The sequence below is a fragment of the Diabrotica undecimpunctata genome, chromosome 6 (assembly GCF_040954645.1).
Source record: "Diabrotica undecimpunctata isolate CICGRU chromosome 6, icDiaUnde3, whole genome shotgun sequence".
Taxonomy (NCBI): Eukaryota; Metazoa; Arthropoda; class Insecta; order Coleoptera; family Chrysomelidae; genus Diabrotica; species Diabrotica undecimpunctata.
Window position 1 is genome coordinate 100,433,229 of NC_092808.1, and position 21,115 is coordinate 100,454,343.

A 21,115-nucleotide genomic window follows, 5' to 3' on the forward strand; every position below is an offset into this window, starting at 1 on the left:
TATATAAACAGTTCTATTTTCTTGGCCTGGTTACGAGACCAATTTACTCCACGAAAACCACAGGGCAATGTTTTGCTGATTGTGGATGGTCAATCTTCGCATTGCAGCGACCCTGACATTCTTGAATATGCGGAACAAAATGGCATAATCCTATTTTGCCTACCTAGCCACACGACACAGTTCTTGCAACCTCTTGACAGAGCGCTTTTTAAATCATTAAAATTAAATTACAAATTTTTCTCCTACGGTTAGTAACGCAGTATCCGCTTTTGAATCAACTGGAATTGTACCTTTGGATTCTTCTGTAATTCCCGACGATGCTTTTTTGTCGATGGAGGACAATGTACCGAAGGAAAAAGAAATTAACCCTCACCTTTTAAGGCCTGAATTACAACCTAAAGCTGGTTATAGCAACTGGAGTGATTATCAGCTTGACAAAAGGGGGGAACTAGATTTGTTACAGAGTACAGAAACTACAAGTAAAAATCACTCTGAAGTTGATATGTCGATTAGAACTGTAACCTCTGAAATTACTCCAGGAAAATTGCTTGATGAAATCTCACCTCTACCAAATAAACGTGGAGTAGCTGCGGTCAGAAAGAGAAGCAAACAGCTAGCAGAGATTCTTACTTCCAAAGAAACCATTGCTAGAAAGAAAGAAAAGAGAGAAAAGAAAGAAGAGAAAGAAAAGCAAGCTAAGGCTTTGAAAAAAGTGAAAGTTTTAAAAACAAATGAAAAGATTATTTCTAAAGGCAAAGAAAACAAAACCAAACAAAACAAAATAAACACAAACAAAATCAAACTTAGTTTCAGAATCTTCTGATAATGAGTCAATAACAATAAGTCTCAAAGATGATTCAGATATGGATGATAATTCCGATGCAGAATGTTGTGCAGGATGTTTAGAAATATATTCACAAACTTCCAAATCGGACGACTGGCTTCAATGTATGCATTGCAAGAAATGGTTTCACGAATCTTGTAGCAAATACTTTAATTTCTGCGACCTTTGTGGCAAACTTATTTGTTCAACAAGAAGTAACTAACTAGTTATGTAACATAAAAATGAGTTATATGTAACGTAAAAATGAGTTATCTTAATTTTTTTTATAATACGCCATCTCACCTTCTTCATAGAGCCAATTCTCCTCCGTTATGTGGATGAGATGTTTTTTTTTCATACTTATATTTTTTAACATAAACAAATATATTTAAGTTTTATTTGTATTTCATAACTGAAATTAGTATCAATAAACTATAATCATTATATGAAGTTTTATTTTACTTCCAAATTTCAAAAACTTTTAAAAATACATCCATTCTAAAAAAAGTGGGCCATCTCTCCTCGAATTACCCTATAGGTATACATGGTAATGAAAGAGTAGATGCTGCCGCCAAATCTTCAGTTAACAACAAAGACTTAACAGAACCTACCTATAAGAAAGATTCAACAGTTTAAGTGTAAGTATTCAAATGAGAGGAAAAAGGTAACCTAACGCTACGAAAGTGTATAGAAGTTTTCTAAAATCAATAGAAATATACAACCAAATATAAACATCAGTGCTTGTACAAATAAATGTGTAATAGTCAATGGTTCTATTAACAAATGTATTTAGTTTAACTCAGATTTATGTATGTCAAAATCAGTATATATTAATTATCCACAAATGTAAAAATAATTGTAATACCAGGTGGCGCTAATAACCACATAGGTTGATGCGCCTTAATTGTAAATAAAAAAAATCTTTGTGGATTTGAATTTAAGATGTATTAGCGGCGTACCATTTTTTTCTTAAAAAAAAAAAAATTGAGGCCATTACCCGTATGCACGCCAATGATGATTACAAAATTCTTAACTGGGTATTAAAAATTTGTAGTAATTACCACTTAAAACTCATCAAATATCATTTGCTTATGTCTACCGATTTCAGGGCAATAAATAAATGGTCAGATTATAAGAAAAATTCAACACCCTGCATGCATTTATTTATTAACACCCTGTATATTTTTCAAATATATATTATTCAAATGGATTAAAAACTGACAATTTCTAGTTCTATAAGTTCTAGACAAGTTCTATAACTCAGAAACAATTGGTTTCTGAATTTTGAGGTAATAAGAACTTTTGGTCATGAATAAAGCTAAGTTTCTGCAGCTAAGTTTCATCCAATTTAACTAAAATCACTTTTACATAAGAAAAGTGCCTTCCTTTCAGGTATTTTGTTAACCTGATGCTAGCCGCTTGGGCTACTGTGATAATTCCACACATTTACTTAATTTTATTGCTGTTATTGTGATGACTTTTATACTAGTGAGACACTAAATATATGAACGAAGTAAATCTGTCATACCAATTGGTACAATAAAAAAAATATCAATTTACGTTTTGGCATTTCTTCAATCCTTAGATAGTATAATTATTTATTAAATACACGGTATAGACGTATAATCTTAATCAATTGTAAAATTAGACCATGATGGTCACCATCCGAATCGACTATGTATTTATTTGATATCAGAAGACATATCTTGATAAAACATGCATTCTTTACTTAAAATGCAAATATGAAAATCAGATCATGACGATCTTGATTTTTATGTAGAAACCAAAAATATAAAAATATATTTTTTATTTTGATAATAATTAATCCGATTAAAAATCGTAGAGAAAAATTTCATAGGCGGAACCAAGGCAGGGGTGATGTGGGCACCCCTTCCCTCTCAAACCAAGGAGTTTAATTTTTTCAAACTTAGCCCAAGTTGTATTAGAAGCTTTGAAAAAAGAAACTTTAGATGTTAAGTATTGCGTACAGATGGCTGGTCTGTAATGGTTTCTGAAACTGTTGGTGTAGTATCATCATCATCATTCTGGCTTTACAACCCTGCGTGGGTACTAGTCTCCTCAAGAATTTCTCACCACTTGTCCCTATCCATCGCCTTTCTCCACCAAGCACGTATTCTTATATTTCTCATGTCTTCATCGATGTTATCAAGGAACCTTGTTCTGCGCCTTCCTCTTCTTCTCTGACCAATGAGTCTATCAAGGAGCGTTTTTCTAGCTGGGTCATTTTGTTCCATCCGCATTACATGTCATAACCACCTCAGACTTCCTATCTTAATGTGTTTAACGATATCAAGGTTCATGGTATATTCTATAAAGTTCGAAGTTGTATCGTCTTCTTCACACACCATTGTCATTCACTACTCCATAGATTCACCTTAGTACTTTTTACTTTCGAAACATCCTAACATGTTTTCATTATTTTTTGTTAGAGTCCAGGTCTCTCAACTATATGTTAGGACTGGGCGTATTATTGTTTTGTAGAGTTTTATTTTTGTATTTCTCGATATAATTATGGATTTAAGGAGATTCGGCCCAAAATAGCATCTGTTGGCCGTGCAAATTCTGCATTGTATCTTTGCGGTTGTATTATTTTCAGCGTTAAGGAGCGCTCCCAGGTATACAAATTCTTTCACTGCTTCGATGAAGACGTTTTCTATAACGAGTGGTCGTAGGATTTGTAGTTGCATGCTTATTTTCATATACTTCGTTTTGTTGGTGTTTATTATTAAACCCATTTTTGTAGCTGATTCTTTTAATGCTACATACGCCTCTCGTACAGCATTTTCCGTTCTCCCAACAATATTGATATCATCAGCATAGGCCAGGATTTGCACTTATTTATTATATATTGAACCAGTGTTTGTGATTTGTGACATACGTATTACTTTTTCTAGAGCCAGATTGAACAGTATACAGGAGAGAAGGTCTCCCTTATGGCCCAGCCCATTATTTGTTTTAAAAGGTTCAGACAGTTCCCCCTGAATTCGTACTCTACATTCAACTCGTTCAAGAGTTAGTTTTGTTAAATTTAGCAACTGATTTGGTATTCCTATCTCTTTCATTGCTTTGAACATTTCCCTTCTATTCACAGAGTCGTAGGCTGCTTTGTAGTCTATAAATATGTAATAAGTATCAATACCATATTCCACTGTTTTATCCAAAATTTGTTTGAGGGTGGCAATCTGATAAATTGTAGAGTTACCACCTCTGAAACCAGCCTGGTATTTTCCTACTATCTGTTCTGCATATAGTGCCATACGGTGACATACTTTTGTGGAAAATATTGTGTACGCTGTATTTAGAAACGTAATTCCTCTATGGTTAAAGCAATCAAAGATATCTCTTTACGGGCACAAATTTCTGTTCCTATTTCATCTTTCGCTGCTGTTTCAATGTCTCCCTTTATTCTGGTCCAGTAGGAGTCTATATCTGTCTGGCCTTCTTCATTTACATTTTGATTCCTTAGCTTGTTGGTGATGTTTTTTGAGTACCGTTCTGCAATTGTCGCAACTCTCAGCTTTTGCACATTCCATTTTTTGTATCCGTTTTATTTTGTTTACTGGTGTTTGAAATTTTAGCCCTCAATGTTGAGATCACTAGGCAATGATCTGAGTCTATGTTGGCACCTCTGTAACTTCTGCAGTTTATTACGTCTATTATATGCCTTGAATTTATTAAGATGTGATCAATCCGACTCGTTGTTCTTTCATCAGGAGAGATCCAGGTTACTGGATATATTGAGTGCTGCTGCTAAGTTTATCAGTCGTAATCCATTATCGCTACTGATGTTGTGTAGGGTTTGCTTTCCTATCGCGGGCATAAAAGCTCGCTCTCGTACTATTCTTGCATTCATGTCACCTAATACAATCTTAATGTCATTTCTGGGACAGCTCCTGTAGGCTTGCTTTAGGTCTTCGAAGAACTGTTCTTTTATTTCCTCTGGTTTATCATTAGTTGGGGCATGTGCATTAAATAAACTGTAATTAAAGAATTTCCCTTTTTAAGCGGTAATATGTAATGTAGAAAGATGGCCTATTTTGGACACGTAGTAAGGGGAGACCGATATAATATTCTTCAACTTACTATGATGGGTAAAATCGAAGGACGCAAAGGAATTGATAGTAAGCAGGCCTCTTGGTTGAAGAATATCAGGGAGTGGACAGGAATGAGGAAAGCTGAGCAACTCTTTAGAATAGCTCAAGACAGAGACAGTTTCGCCATGTTAATCGCCAACATCAAGGGGACTTGATAGGGCACGTTAAGAAGAAGAAGCGGTAATAGCAGATTTCACTGTAGGCTTTAAAGTCAACAATTGAGCCTTTTGTTCTTCGGTTTACAATAAATCCCACCCTATCTATATATCGGCTTTCATTGCAGCTATAATATATGGAATGGGTTCTTCAAGAGTGCCAGTTTCCCGTACACCGCATTTCCTGCAGTACTAAAACATCTACTTTGTACGTGTTCACTATGTCTAGTAAAGACTTGAGTGTTCCAGTTCTGTACAGGGTTCGGGTATTCCATATTCCTAGTCTCAGTTCCATTTTTCGTTTGCAGAGTCGTCGTCATGAGTTTCGTCCGGCTAATAGTTCCTAAGGTTCCGTAACATATGTTTTTTACAGGAAAAGGTTGTCAGCCTTTAGCCCAATCCCCAACCTGGAGGGCTTGGGACTCTTCTGTTAGGGTTGCCATACCTAAGTCTGTTTTGGTTCGCGGTTGGTATTTTTATTTCCCAACTACCCACCGGTCCGATGACTGATTAGGGCCCGTTTTCTTATCCACCACCTGGGGACGCGTCCGATGGGAGACAGACAACTCCTCACGGATTGTTGGTGCAGTAATGACCTTCAAAAATGAAGCTACCATTACACCATTAAGTGTTTATTCACATTGCTTCAATCATATTTTAAATATTTCAATTGGCAAATCTGTATCAGTTTAATCTGTGAGAAATGCAGTTAGAACGATGAAAGACCTAATCTATTTTTTTAAAGCTTCGTCAAAACGCAATGCAGCTTTTAAAAATATTGTTGTGAATTTATTAATTGTTATGTCTTTAATTTATAATGTCTTTACTAATTTATTATATTGTTCCTACTTTAATTTATTAAAAGGCACGATAATTTATATAAGTTTATTTATCACTACATATACAATAATTTATTAGTAGGCGAGCGTAACAATAATATCGCGAGCGCGAATCTTCTTTACTAACTGTCCCTCCATAACCAAAATTCCTCTATAAATATAAAGTCCTGTTATTCGAGAATGAAAACAGTTGTTTCTCGAAACACATCGAACATAGACCGCTGTTCACCGTTTTGCTGAAAGGCCTGCTAGACAGAGCGGCGAATTGTTCTCAGAACCGGTATGGTTAAATCGGCTTGTCTCCAGAAGGTTCGAACTGTTATGTTTTTATTACAAAGGGGGACCCATCGTGTGTCAGGTAGGCATTACCTAAAAAATACGTGAATGAATGAAAATATTAGTAATAAATATATTTACGGTTTTGGGTCAGAATTTATCGTAACATTGCCCCCCTCTTAAAATATTGTTCCTCCTGGAACCTTGTCGGGACTGGAACCGGAACGGTATGCTGGTATCGGCAACTGGACCCTCTTTTACAACTTCCAGTTGTATAAAAATGACAAGGGACGGTTTTCTCTCCGCACCAGTAACTATGCGGATTGCAACAGACTAACACCCGGACTTCGGTGTCTTTAAAGATCTCTTCCACCATATTTCGGATAACTCTCCAATCTAATTGGCGGCACTCCAACTTTGGCATGGCTAACTTTTGCACGTCGGACTCCAGTACGTGCTCTCTCAATTGAAGTAAGGCTTCCCATACATCTCGGTAGGTAGGTTGGTCACGGGCAGTGTCTTTTGTTACCAGGTAGAAAAGGTAACGTGATGCATCTTGGAGTTTCAAGGTTTTACCGGGAGCTGGCACTTGGCATTGAAGTTCTGCAACTCGACCAAACTTCCTTCGAAAGACGGATGCCAACCCTGGTGCGTCTTTGATACTGGCCGGGATGGTAAGGGCCAGCGAGTAGTCATCGGGGAGCGCGAGTAGATCTTGCTTTTCTTCAGTGGTAACACCATGTCTCGCTTTACCGGTACCTCCATAGGCACCCATGAATTCCTCAAACGTGAGGTCAGACACATCGTGGATTTGGTTTACTTCCACTTCTTCATCTACGTTGTGGTCACCTTCGAAAGACGCCAACCGGTTATGGTGTACTATCATCGGCTTTCCCCTCGGAATCTTGCTTATTCGGTAGATGACATCGTTGATCTTCTCCATAATGAGGTATGGACCTTCCCAAAACTGCTGCAATTTGGGAGAACAACCTTTTCGCTTCTTGGGATTATACAGCCATACTTTGTCGTTCTTCTTAAAGCAACCCTTTTTGGCTTGTGTATCGTACCGTTTCTTCATTCTGTCGCTAGCGATCTGAAGGTGGGAACGGACCAACTCATGTACATCGTCCATTCTTCTTCGTAATTCGATCACATAATCTTCACCTGCTACATCTTCTCCAGGTTTACATCCAAACTCGAGATCACAAGGTAGTCGCATTTCGCGTCCGAATAGGACTTTGGCTGGTGTCTGGCCTGTTGATTCGTTAACAGCAGATCTGTAGGCCATTGTGAAGAACGGAAGGTATTGGTCCCAGTCTCGCTGATGATCGGACACCATCTTTGTCAAATACTTGCCAACTGTCCTATTCATTCGTTCTACCATACCATCCGATTGCGGATGATACGCGGTAGTTCTTGTTTTCTTCATGCCTAGTCTATCACATATTCCTTGGAATAGATCGCTTTCGAAGTTCCTGCCTTGGTCACTATGGATCTCCAAAGGCACTCCAAATCGGCTGATATATTCTTGGATCAACTTATCTGCAACGGTGGCGGCCTTCTGGTCTGGAAGTGCGTAAATCTCGACCATCGAGCAAAAAGACAAAAGAGGGAATGTAAAGGTAGTGGGGGCAAAAATATTGTTAGACAGGAAGTGCCATCTTGAGAGGCCAAATTAAACAAGGAAAGAGAGTCTTTCCTTGTTTAAGAAATCAAATTTAGTTGGGTTATGTTATTATTTGTCCCAACTGTCACATGAAATCTTATTTATATTGAAGTTTTTTAACAATTGTTTCACATTTTAGACTGTTATCGTTAATATTTAATTAAAATTTTCTCGTCTAAGACACATTCTAAACACTATTTTATAGCTACTGTTAATAAGTGTCGGAAAATTTAAATTTGGCGCATTCGCATTTCCGGATATGTCCGCCATCAGAGGCCACTTTTTTGGTCTCCTTTTCATAACGATTAGATTCCCTCTTTTGTCTTTTTGCTCGATGATCTCGACCCACTTAGTGAAGTAATCCATTACTACCAGCATGTACTTGCCTCCGTTTTCACTTTCTGGAAATGGCCCAGCGATGTCCAAAGCTATTCTTTCAAACGGGCTTCCAACATTATATTGTCTCATAGGAGCTCTTCTTTTTCGGTAAGGCCCGTTACTCGTGGCACAAATAGTACATTTCTTACACCAGTCTTTTACATCGTCGGAACTGTTCATCCAATAAAACCGTTCCCGAATTCGCTGAAGGGGTTTCCTTACGCCAAAATGCCCTCCCGATGGACTGTCGTGTAACTGACGAAGTACTTCCGCTATTCTGCTCTTTGGGATCACCAACTGTCTTCTCTTTTCCGAACCGTCATCATTTTCCAGGACTCGTTTGAGCAAGCCATCTTCGATGATAAATGAGTCCCACTGGGCCCAATACGTCTTAACTACTGAGCATAGGTTTGATATTTCCTGCCAAGGTGGTCGACGGTTTTCCTCTTTCCATTTTCGGATTTTCTGTATAACTGGATCTCTCTCTTGTTCTTCCCTTATCTTAGTAGGCGTCCAGTCGTCGTTGACAATCGTCGTTCTTAGCACTGCTGCTTCCTTGGATTCCGTTTTGTTGCAGTGGGAACACTCTGCTGGGCATGGCCTTCTGGAAAGAGAATCAGCGTTTCTGTGGCTAACTCCGGCCCGGTGCTCAATCTTAAAATCGTATTCTTGGAGTCGTTCGATCCACCTGGCTATCTGACCCTCTGGATTCTTAAACTGCATCAACCACTTAAGGGCGGCATGGTCGGTTCGGATTAGAAACTTTCTGCCATAGAGGTATTGATAGAAGTGCTCTACTGATTTCACTACTGCCAGAAGTTCTCTTCTCGTGACGCAATAATTCCGTTCAGGTTTTGAAAGAACTTTACTAAAATATCCGAGAACTCGTTCCTGTCCTCCTTGAATCTGAGACAGCACTCCTCCAATTCCTACATTACTTGCGTCCGTATCTAAGATGAACTCTCCTTCTGGCAGTGGATACCCTAAAATTGGTGCTGTTATTAGATGCTTTTTTAAGGTCTCAAAGGCATTTTGGCAGTCTGTATCCCAGCGGTAATGTCTTGCTTCCTCCGTAAGTCGCGTTAATGGCTTAGCGATATCTGCAAACTTCTTAATAAACCTCCGGTAGTAAGTACATAGTCCAAGAAAACTTCTCACTTGATGTTTGTCAGTTGGTTTTGGCCATTCCTTAATGGAATCGATTTTTCCCTTATCCACGGCCACTCCTTCTTTACTGACTATATGACCCAGATAATTGACTTTACCTTGAAATAGCTGGCACTTCTTGGGGTTTAGCATCAATTGGGCAGTTTTAAGTCGATTAAAAACGTTTTCTAAATTCCTCAAATGATCTTCGAATGTCTCCCCCAAGACGATTATGTCATCTAAATAACCCAGGCATGTTTTCCAAGATAACCCTCTCAACACATTTTCCATAAGCCTCTCAAATGTCGCAGGAGCATTACAAAGTCCAAATGGCATAACGTTGAATTGCCACAATCCAGATCCTGTGGTGAAGGCTGTCTTTTCTTTATCGACTGGGTCCATTTCTACCTGCCAGTATCCAGACTTCAAATCTAAAGTAGAAAACAATTTACTTCCAGCCAATGTGTCCAATGTGTCATCGATCCGAGGCAGAGGATAACTATCTTTCTTGGTAACGTTGTTCAGCAAACGGTAATCCACACAGAACCTCGTCGTTCCGTCTTTCTTCTTAACCAGGACCACCGGAGAGACCCATGGACTCGTAGAAGGTTCTATCACCCCGTGTTTCTTCATTTCCTGAACAATCGTTTCAGCTTCCTCTCTCTTCGCCTGTGGTAATCGTCGAGCTGTTTGACGAATTGGCTTAGCATTACCAGTATCAATTTTATGCTTAACAACGGTAGTTCTTCCCGTCTTTCCTCCTTTCGGTACGAAAATATCACGATACTGCCGAAGAAATTCCCTTAATTTCCTTTTCTCCATCTGATTTAGAGACTGTCCTGCAACTGCAACCATTTGGTCGAATTTGTCGTTGGAATTATCAGATGTTGTCGCCTGACGAATTATGGATGTCACAGGTACACAAGTTCCTACTTTTGTCTCTTTCTTTATGGTCACTGGGTAGTTGTTGACATTGATAAGTCTCACAGGAATTTCTTTAGCCGAAGTCACCAATTCCTTTCCAATTATGATTCCACGGCCAACCTCATCGTCGTGGTTCCAAGGCTCCATCATAACAGGTCTCCCTTCGTCTACAATTCCCTGTAGTCGCGCTACTATGATCGTTTCGCTTCTCGCAGGCACGACTGTATCTTCTGTAATGGCTGCTTGCACAGTGTTGTCATTATGTGGATGGAGAAATACCTCCTCGTTGCCAACTTTGATTACCTTATTTTTAAAATCCAATTGGAATCCATGCATATTCATTACGTCCATTCCTAATATAACATCCTCTTCGATGTCAGCAACTATAACAGTATGGACAAACTTTTCTGCCCCAATTCCCAATTGTACCTGGATTTCTCCATGAATGTTGGCATTTTCACCTGTAGCGGTCCGAAGTCGTAACCTCGTTGGTAACAGTTTCTTTCGGCTGTTTATAACTGTCGGGCGTATAATGGTTCTGGTCGCTCCGGTATCCACCAACAACGTATGCTTTTTACCATTTATGTCTCCATCTACATATACACTATCTTCACGACATTTCAAAGAAGCTATTAGTATGAGAGGGTCTTTGGAAAAGTTCTGGGTCGAAGCTGCCCCCCTAAGGCTGACCCGTTCTAGTTTTCCTGATGGTGAGTTTCTTGATTTGCGTCGTACCTAGGGTGCTTACAGGAGCTTCGTACGTATCCTATTTCGCCACAATTCCAGCATCTGATGGTCTTCGTTTTCTTGTATGTCATGCTTTTTATCATATTAACGAGCTGGTCAAGTTTATCTTCATCTTCTTCCTCTTTTACAGTCCTAACTTTACTGTAACCGCCAGAGGCCTGCGTAGCTGACTCATATTCGAGGGCGGCGGATAAGACATCAACCAGCGTCTTGTGACGAGCTAATCGTAGTGTTCTCTGCATTTCATGATCACGAAGACCATCAATAAACGTTTGAACGGCCAACTTTTCCATCATGTCTTCGGGAGCTGTTGGATAAGCATATCGTACTAATCTGGCAATATCTACTTCATATTCTTGAAGAGCCTCATCTTTCTTCTGTCTACGATTTTTAAGCTGCGACTGATATACATGCTCCAAATGTTCGTGGCCATATCGCATATTTAACCTCTTCTTCAGTTGTTCGAAATCATCCGTCTCCTCTACGGCTATGGTCTGAAGCACATCTAAGGCATCTCCTCGAAGAGCGATAGTCAGGTTTACAGCCTTTTCTTTTTCATACCATCCATTCGCTCTTGCAGCTGATTCGAACTGTTTCATGTAGTTGTTCCATGACGATTTTCCGTCGAAAGTTGGGACTTTCACATGGACAGAACCTCCACTTCCTTCAAATTTCGGCCGTATTTCCTACTTACTTTTCGTCTCGTCTTCTTTTATCTCCACTGTAATCGGATTGTTACCTCTCTCTGCTGTCCCTGTTTCTTCCATCTTCCTTTCCATCTCTTTAATCTTTTCTTCGAAGGCCAACTTATCGGCAGCAACTTGGTTTTTTAACGAAGATATTCTATCGTCCAGGGCAGACATCTCAGAAGTGACTTTAGAGATTTCTGAAGAGATGTCACCAGAAACTTTGGCTACATCACCAGAAACTTTGGCTACATCACCAGAAACTTTGGCTACATCACCAGAAACTTTCGAAATCGACGAGAGGACAGCATCTTCAAATATATAAGTCTCTGGATCTAGTCCTTCTTCTAGCAAAGCGTTCTTTACTCGTTGGACTAACTCAGCCTTTTTTCCGGTAGAAGCTAATTCTCTGTCTTCTAGATGTCTTCTTAAATTAGTCACTGTCAGCTCATAAATCGTCGTCATTTTCACAATTTATTTTATATTCACTTGTATTATTATTATAAGTCTAATTTATGTTCGATCTCACTTCTGGCACCATTTGTTGTGAATTTATTAATTGTTATGTCTTTAATTTATAATGTCTTTACTAATTTATTATATTGTTCCTACTTTAATTTATTAAAAGGCACGATAATTTATATAAGTTTATTTATCACTACATATACAATAATTTATTAGTAGGCGAGCGTAACAATAATATCGCGAGCGCGAATCTTCTTTACTAACTGTCCCTCCATAACCAAAATTCCTCTATAAATATAAAGTCCTGTTATTCGAGAATGAAAACAGTTGTTTCTCGAAACACATCGAACATAGACCGCTGTTCACCGTTTTGCTGAAAGGCCTGCTAGACAGAGCGGCGAATTGTTCTCAGAACCGGTATGGTTAAATCGGCTTGTCTCCAGAAGGTTCGAACTGTTATGTTTTTATTACAAAGGGGGACCCATCGTGTGTCAGGTAGGCATTACCTAAAAAATACGTGAATGAATGAAAATATTAGTAATAAATATATTTACGGTTTTGGGTCAGAATTTATCGTAACAATATGATGGTAAATTAACTTAGTGGTTTTTGCGAGACGAGATGGGTTGAACGTGATAAAGTAGTTCTTCAGTTTTGAGAATCTCTGCCTAAAATTCACAAATGTCTTGACGCTTTATCCTTGTGGAGTGACCTACAGACTACTTCAAAGCAAAAGATATTAAAATCAGCTATATGTAAAACCGAATTTCTGGTGACGACTATCTTTTTATCAGTAGTACTTTCTTGCACTTTGTCATTAAGTCGTTTTTTTTTCCAAAATCAAAAATCGATTGAACATCAGCACGTGATATGCTTAATGATGTTTTGAAGATTTTGATTCAAATTCGAGAAAAATGTGATGAAATGTTCTCAAGGGAGAACAAGCATAGAAACAAAACTTCCTCAACTAGCGCAAAAACAGCGAAATCGAGCAAATTATCCATGTGAAAATCCCCAAGATCTATATACATTCCGATAATTATTAACATCATTGAAGATTTATAATCTCGATTTTCTGAAGGTTATTAGAAAAATCTGACGAAGAGTAAATTACAAATGATGCTCATATTCTTGTTGATAAATATTGTGCTTTTTCAATGAAAATTTAACTTGTCTATATAAAATTTTAAAGAGCAGAATTGGAATGGTGTGAAGCACGTTTCTTATGATAGTGTAAAACTATTAGAGTTTTGTGATATTGATATCCATCCTACAATTTATTTTGTTGAAAATGTTTGCGATATTATCTTTGACTGCATCTTGTGCTGAAAGAACATTCTGTATTTTGAAAGGAATTTAAAGTTGGCCACGGCTTCTTTACCTCGATGTTTTGCCAATCTTACTATTATCTAAACGTCCGGACTGAACTTTTCCTCTGACTATATTTAGAATTCGGCACTTGTCTAGTCCAAAATGCATTATTATATCACTTGAGAATATTTCCACAGTTTTAAGCATCTAATCCAAGTGATTTCGACTGGAAGCTATTAATTTCAAATCATCCATATACAGAAGATGATTAAGCTTTGCCACAACAGTATTGTTATTTTTGATGCTAAAACCTGAGTCAGTGAAGTTCAGTAGCTGAAGTAGTGGGATCATCGCCAAACAGAACCAAAGTGGACTTAACGAGTCCTCCTGGAAACGGCCCTGGTTAACTGGGATATCCTCAGTTTTGTATGTTTTCACCGCGTATTTGAGAGTGAATTTAATTTTCCATTCCGTCATTATATACTTTAAAAAGATCACTATATTATTATCAACTTAATATATTTTCAATATATCTATCAGCCATTTATGCGGTACTGAATCAAAGGCCTTCTTGTAGTCAATGAAGGCAGTAAAAATGTTTCTTTTTTTGGTGTACGCCTGGTTAGAAATAACTGAGCGGATTGTGTGTCCAATTTGTACAAACTTGCGAGACAAGTCATTGGGCGGTACTTGGCTGGATCTTGGGTGTTATTTTGATCCTTTGTTATTAGATAAGTGGTTCCCTGAGTAAGAAATGATAGTATTTCCTGTGGATTAAAAAAAATATGTTTAATTATTATTGGTAAAAGCTCATAAACATTCCAAAACTTCTTTAGCTAGAAGTTTTGAACTCCAGCTGGTCCAGAAGGGTTCCAGCTCTTTGATAATGTTCGAGACTTGTTTAGTGGTAAAAGGTTCATAAAGGATATTTCTGTAGCGTTGAGAGTTGTTCGTCGTGTCTTCAATCCATCCAGCATTGTTGTCATGAGTAGCTGGCGTCGAAAGTTGGTTTCCCCAAAACTCATGAATTTCTTCTTGGCTTGGATAGGAGTTATTTTCATTTTCTACAGTGCTCCTAAAACGACCTGAATAAACGGAGAGTTTTTGTGTTTATGTGTCCAGGCTGTGTTGAGATGTGTTGTTTTCTAGATCATGTTGTGAGTATCTTGGAGTGTTCAGAATTATTTCTTCAACTCTTTTAATTATTTTTGACTTCTTACTCCTGGGATGTATTCCGTAATTTGTCCAATATCCCTGCGCAATAATTCAATTTTTCTCATCAGTCGTTTTTCCCAGGGTGTAATTCTGTTTTCAGTTCTTCCGAAATTACCACCCCGTCGTGATTTGATCTTGATGCCCATAATATTAGCAATTGCTGCCACACAGTAAATCAGCATATACAAATATTCTAATATATGGGCTTCCACGATATAATTGGGTGGGACTTTAGTGATTATACTTTGTAACAGCGCACCTAGTTTCTTACAAGAGTTTATTTTTTATAGCGGTGGTCTGCTAAGTGAATTTGTCTCATTAAACTCTTGTACGACACTTGCCATTTCACTTACCAGGCTATTGTGCAACTCGTTGTTGTCCTGCTGCGTATTAGCAGGTTGAGTTTCTTGTATAAGAGGCTCAGGAATCTGTTAAATAGGGATTTTATTAGGGACTTGATCCACAACTAGCTTTGGTTATGATTCTTATGTTTGATTTTGCTTCTGATGATATCGCGTCTAGTCTAAGGAATAAGATTATTCCTTATAATTACCTGTTATTAATCTGCTATTCGCTGTTCAGATACTTGAATCTCTGGGTACTACCTGCAAAATTCGGCATACAGATGTTGTTGATAGCCGATCGTTTCTCGACCGAGGTTCATCACCTTGTAATTGAAGCGCAAAATGTTTTCGTTTATAGACACAGTCCATTTCATGCGCTGCCTCGGTCGTCCCGCTTAAGTGAGCGCCAGCCCAACACCTTCAGCGAGTGGAGCTCTTTTTATTTTTTTGACTCATTTGTGGTTGTTTTTGTTGTTGGGCTGTAGCTGATTGTATATCAAAAGTACCCTAGCGATCCCCAGGTAGCGATCCTAAACATAGTTTTTGTTCCACGGCATCCCTCATTCGCAGGGGGCCGCGCCTGATAGAATAACTGACAAAAAACTCTCACAGGGTGTCGTATTATTATGATTATTATTATTATTATTATCTAGAAATTTAGCCGATTGGCCCCCACTCGTAACTCTGCTGGATCCTCCACTGAATTGAAACACATACTCAGGGACAAGAAAAATAAAATAATGTTAGATGTACAAAAAAATGCTAAAACAATTTCTAGACAATCCTGCTTATAAAATATGCCACTATATGTAATGATTGATAATGATGAATAAAATGATTTAACAATCTCTAGTGTTTTTAATTAAAAGATTTCCATTTTTAACTTTAAATAAACCTTTATTTTATTAAATAAAACTTTAAACTATTTTTAACTTTATTCGTTTGAAAAGTCTCTCGATGTCATGATGTATGGATAATAAGATCTTTCAAATATTCTCCGCTGCTTCATTGGGTGGCGAGCATTCTAAATGTCCAATTTTACATGATTCTGGCACATAATTCAGGCTAAATTTGGCAAATGGCTTGAGTTATGACTTTAAGGGCCGCTGTGGTTTGCAGCTTTTGCGATCATAGACCTGCGGCCCTAAAAACGCCGTCATGTTAAAACTTTCACCGTCATGTTAAAAGCATGTCGTCAGTGTTCATATCATCCATGATGGCCAGGTGATGGCTTAGCTAACTTCGTTCTCAAAAAAATATGGACCCATTATACCACAAGCTCAAAATCAACACCAAGCGTATTCTTTTGCACTTGTTTTACATTATATTCATTAATGGTTATTTAGCAAAACAGACTAAATAAATGACAGTTAATATGACAGTTCGTTTAAAATTGTTTAAAATATATGTAGTATATAGTCGACTATACGCGATACTATCCGCGACTATATAGAAGCCATTTTTAATGTGAATGAAAACTTATTTTATAAACTAGATCCAGATTTAGCCCTCACACTCATCACACTCCCTCTTAGGGAAAAATTTACTTATCCCAGATACCTACGGTACCAAAAAGATTGAGCTCTGGTGGGACTCTTTCCATGTTATCGAGCGCTTGGTGACTTGGTATGCTGGAGTATCTCCCAAACATTTTCGTAAACATCTGAACGTCGCGAGGAGTACAGCTTTCTGCATGGCCTTATAGAGATGTTCAGTTAGACCTAGCTGTTTTATGTCCACTATAAGGTTTTTGGGAATAACACCAGTAGTAGATAGAATAACAGGTACTGTCTGAGTACTTTCCATTCTCCATTGTCTCCTGATATGTATTTCTAGATATCTGTACTTGGCGACCTTTTTGTTGTATTTAACACGCAAATTATTGGTGTATCGCCACATCAATAAGTGTTATTTGTCTAAGTAAGTTTATTAACTAAGATGAGATCCGGTCGTCTATTATGTTATATTGGTTGGTCTTTAAGCACAGCGCGCAGTATAGGGTGTAGTTGTCATTTTCAAGCATTTGGTCAGGGACGTATTGATAATAAGGAAGATGGTTGGTTTCAAGAAGTCCCAGTTTGTCAGCTAGTTCTTGGTGGATAATCTTCCCTACTGAGTCATGACGTTCTTTATAATCAGTACCGACAAATGCCTGGTAGCCCCTGGTAAGATGTTTAATGGTTTCTTGGGATTGGTATCCATATCGTCATTTGTCACTTTGGGCTTAAGGATCTTTAACAATATATTTTAGATAATTTTTAATTAGAATAACGGGATCCTCCATGACAAGTAAGAAACCCTGAGTCTCGGAAAACATCGTTCCTGATGTCAACCAATAGCTCGACGCTGTATTGTCGACATATTCTTGGCTGATTTCATTAAGATATGGCCCATGCAGAGGTTTACTCATCTAGGTGCGCATTTTTTCTTGTTTATTCAGGTGGTTTATGCGCATTTCTTATTTCCTAAGTTTAAGCGGTGTTTCATCATCTACTGCGCAAATTGCTCAATGTAAAGTAGATGTCTCAGCCTGCACCTGAAAATAAGTTCTTATATTAGCAACCTGTTTATCCAGTTGCTTACCAATGTCCAAGTCATTTTCCACCTTAATATTGCGGTAATATTGTTCTCTCTATTGCACTGCGTGGATGGTGCTTTTGAACCTTTGTGAGAAGTGTTTTTACTTTCCTTAGAAGACTCTCTATATCCGTTTTTGACAGTTTATAATACCAAATGAGTAGCTCAGCACGAACCAAGCGTACGTATTTAATAAACTAGATCTATTATTAAACTAGATCTATTATTGTTTTTATTATTATAAGCAGAAATATAATATTCTATCGTTACAATGCAAAGTAAATAGCAAGGAAACATATTTTCTTACGCGTTGCTAATGTTCAAATTCAAAAATTTGCATGAATTCATGATTTCGGTTACGTTTGACCAGTTACGACTTATTACTTTCGATGACTAATTTCATTTTTTGTTTACTAGACTCTCTCTCTCTCTCCCTCCTTAAGCCTAACCCCTCGGAGTAAGTGTAGCGGTCTTCGTGATGTCGTGTATTGTCCGTGTCCAAAGATCTCTGTCTCTGGTCATTTCTTTTAACTCATGCAAAGTCTTTTGCATAGGCCTGTAATTTGATTGATTTATCTTATTAAACTATAAGAGACTTTAAGCGAACTGTACATCCAAAGAAATCAAATAACATCGAGTACCAAAAGGTTTAGTTTTCTAACAGTGTATTAAAAATATTACAGATCAAACTGGCGAAATTTTAGCTAGACACGATGTCTATCGTCATGAAAGTTTTCCATAAGATAATTAACTTCATCACGTCAAGCTTATATTATTCTTAAGTGTATAAAAATTAAAACAAAAAAGAAATAAGCAATAAAAAATGTAATATTTAAATAAGGGAACATTGCAGTCTTTTATAAAGAACGTGAAGCTAATTTTGAAATACTTTCAGTAGATGATAATTCCATTTTAAATTTCTAACAGTCCTTGAAGACCTTAAAGTTTATTGTTTAAAATTTAATGGCCATAGAAAATTACGACCTGTTAAAAAAACTGTTAAGACTCCAGCCAAGGTATTATCTTTACAATTCCTGTCTTTATTAGATCTAATTCCATAACACGATATTTGTCAACCAGTCGTAGTCGAGTTATTAATTAAATTATTATCGAGATTGACTTTTTATATTTGTGAATTACATTTTAATTGTTATAGCTCATTTAAAGTTTGTGTCTTACTAAAAGAGTACAATGAGCTATTATTTTGATCCATATAAAAACAAAACCTTGATTAAAATGTTGTTGAAACCGCATACAAATCAATGAAACTAAAATAGTGATAAATAAATGCATTTTAATATGATTAAGGTCAGCAATGTATACAGCTTTTTATACAGATGCATCAAAAGATCCTTATGGCACAGGTGCGGCTTTTATTGTCCCACTGCAAGTACAACGCACATTTAAATTGAGTAAGAAAACGTCCCTTTTTACAGCAGAAGCTTTTGCCATTATCAAAGCTATAGATTTGATAATAGAGAATAATACTAAATACTCCATAATTCTTACTGATTCCCTTTTGGTTTTATATTGTCTATAATCGCATTTGCAAATCAACTCCGCATATATCCATCCTTACATAACCAAAATAAAAACGAAGCTCTCGTAAATTCATCATCATCATCATCAGTGGTGCTACAGCTCTAGTTGAGCCTTGACCTTCCCCAGTCTATTTCGCCAGTCGTTTCTGTTCATCGCCAACCGTTGCCAATTTGCCGCGCCGATTTTCCTTGCGTCCTCGTCCACACCGTCCCTCCATCTCAGTCGTGGTCTGCCACTACTCCTATTTCCCACTGGGACCGATAATAGAGTTCGTCTGGGTGGGTAATTTTCATTTGCTCTTGACACATGTCCAGCCCATCTAAGCCTACCTATTTTTATGAAGGATATTACATCTCTACCATTTACTATTTTTTTATACTTCTCGTACAATTCGAAATTATATCGCCTTCTCCAAATACCATTCTCACAGAATGCGCCCATTATTCTTCTTAGTATCTTCCTTTCGAAGACGAGCAGAAGATTTGCGTCTGTTTTGGAGATGGTCCATGTTTCTGACCCATATGTCAGCACTGGTAGGATGAGTGTTCTATATATTATTAGTTTGGTTTCTGGCTTAAATTTCTGTTTTTTAGCTGCTTGCTTAGTCCAAAATAACATTTGTTTGCTAGCAGTACCCTCCGTTTTACTTCTTCAGATGTGTCATTATCGTTTGTTATGGGAGAACTCAAATATGTAAACTTATTTACTATCTCAAAATTATATTGGTCTATACTGAAGTTTTCTTCGGCGTTTCTAGCTCTATCTCTGTTATTTGGAATAGATGCTAACATTTTGGTTTTTTCCTCATTTATTTTAAGGCCCATATTTTGTGCGGCTGTCAAGAAGGTGAAAGTCATCTCTTTAAGTCCTCGTGTAGTACGTGCGATCAAATCCAGATCGTCAGCGTAAGCCATAATCTGCGTTGATTTATTAAAGATTGTTCCCCTATTGTGTAACTCGGCATCTCTTATAATCTTTTCTAACGCTATATTAAAGAGAAGGCACGCCAGCGCGTCTCCCTGCCTTAACCCTGCATATGTTTCAAACGCTTGTGACATATCGCCTTGTATTTGCACTCTGCAGATCACTTTACTCATAGTTGTTTTTACGAGCCTTATTAATTTATGGGGAATGTTAAGTTCATTCATGGCTTCGTATAATTTACCTCTTAGGACGCTATCATACGCTGACTTAAAGTCCACAAAGAGATGGAACGTGTCAATATTAAATTCATTGGTTTTTTCTAAGATTTGACGTAGCACAAAAATCTGGTCAATTGTTGACCTACCTGGCCTAAAACCGCTTTGATACTCACCAAGAATTTCTTCCACGTACGTACTAAAACGGCTGTACAGGGTGTTGGAGAATATTTTGTACATTGTATTCAGAAGAGTAATACCCCTATAATTTTTACATTCCAACAAATCTCCCTTTTTGTGCAGTGGACATATGATTCCAGTCCACCATTCCTCTAGCATTTATTCTTCTTCCCAGACTTTGACTATTATGTTGTGAATTTGGTGCATAATGCTGTTACCTCCATGTTTGATGAGCTCTGCGGGGATACAATCCACTCCTGGGGACTTGCTATTTTTGAGTCGTGTGATTGCGTCTTTCACTTCAAATATTGAAGGAGGTTCTACGTGAGTGTTATTTCTTGGTTTTTGGGGTGACGCATCATTTTCCACTTCGGTACCAAGTAGTTCTTTGAAGTGCTCAACCCATCTGCTTTGTACTGCGTCAGCGGTACTGACTATATGTCCATTTTTGTCTCTACACATCGTCAGCCGTGGTTTAAATTCTTTTCTTGTCTTATTTAGGATATTATAGAACTTTCTAGTTTCATTTTGCCCCTTTAATGATTAATGACTTCCTAAGATCTTTGTACATTTGCTCCTTATCCCGT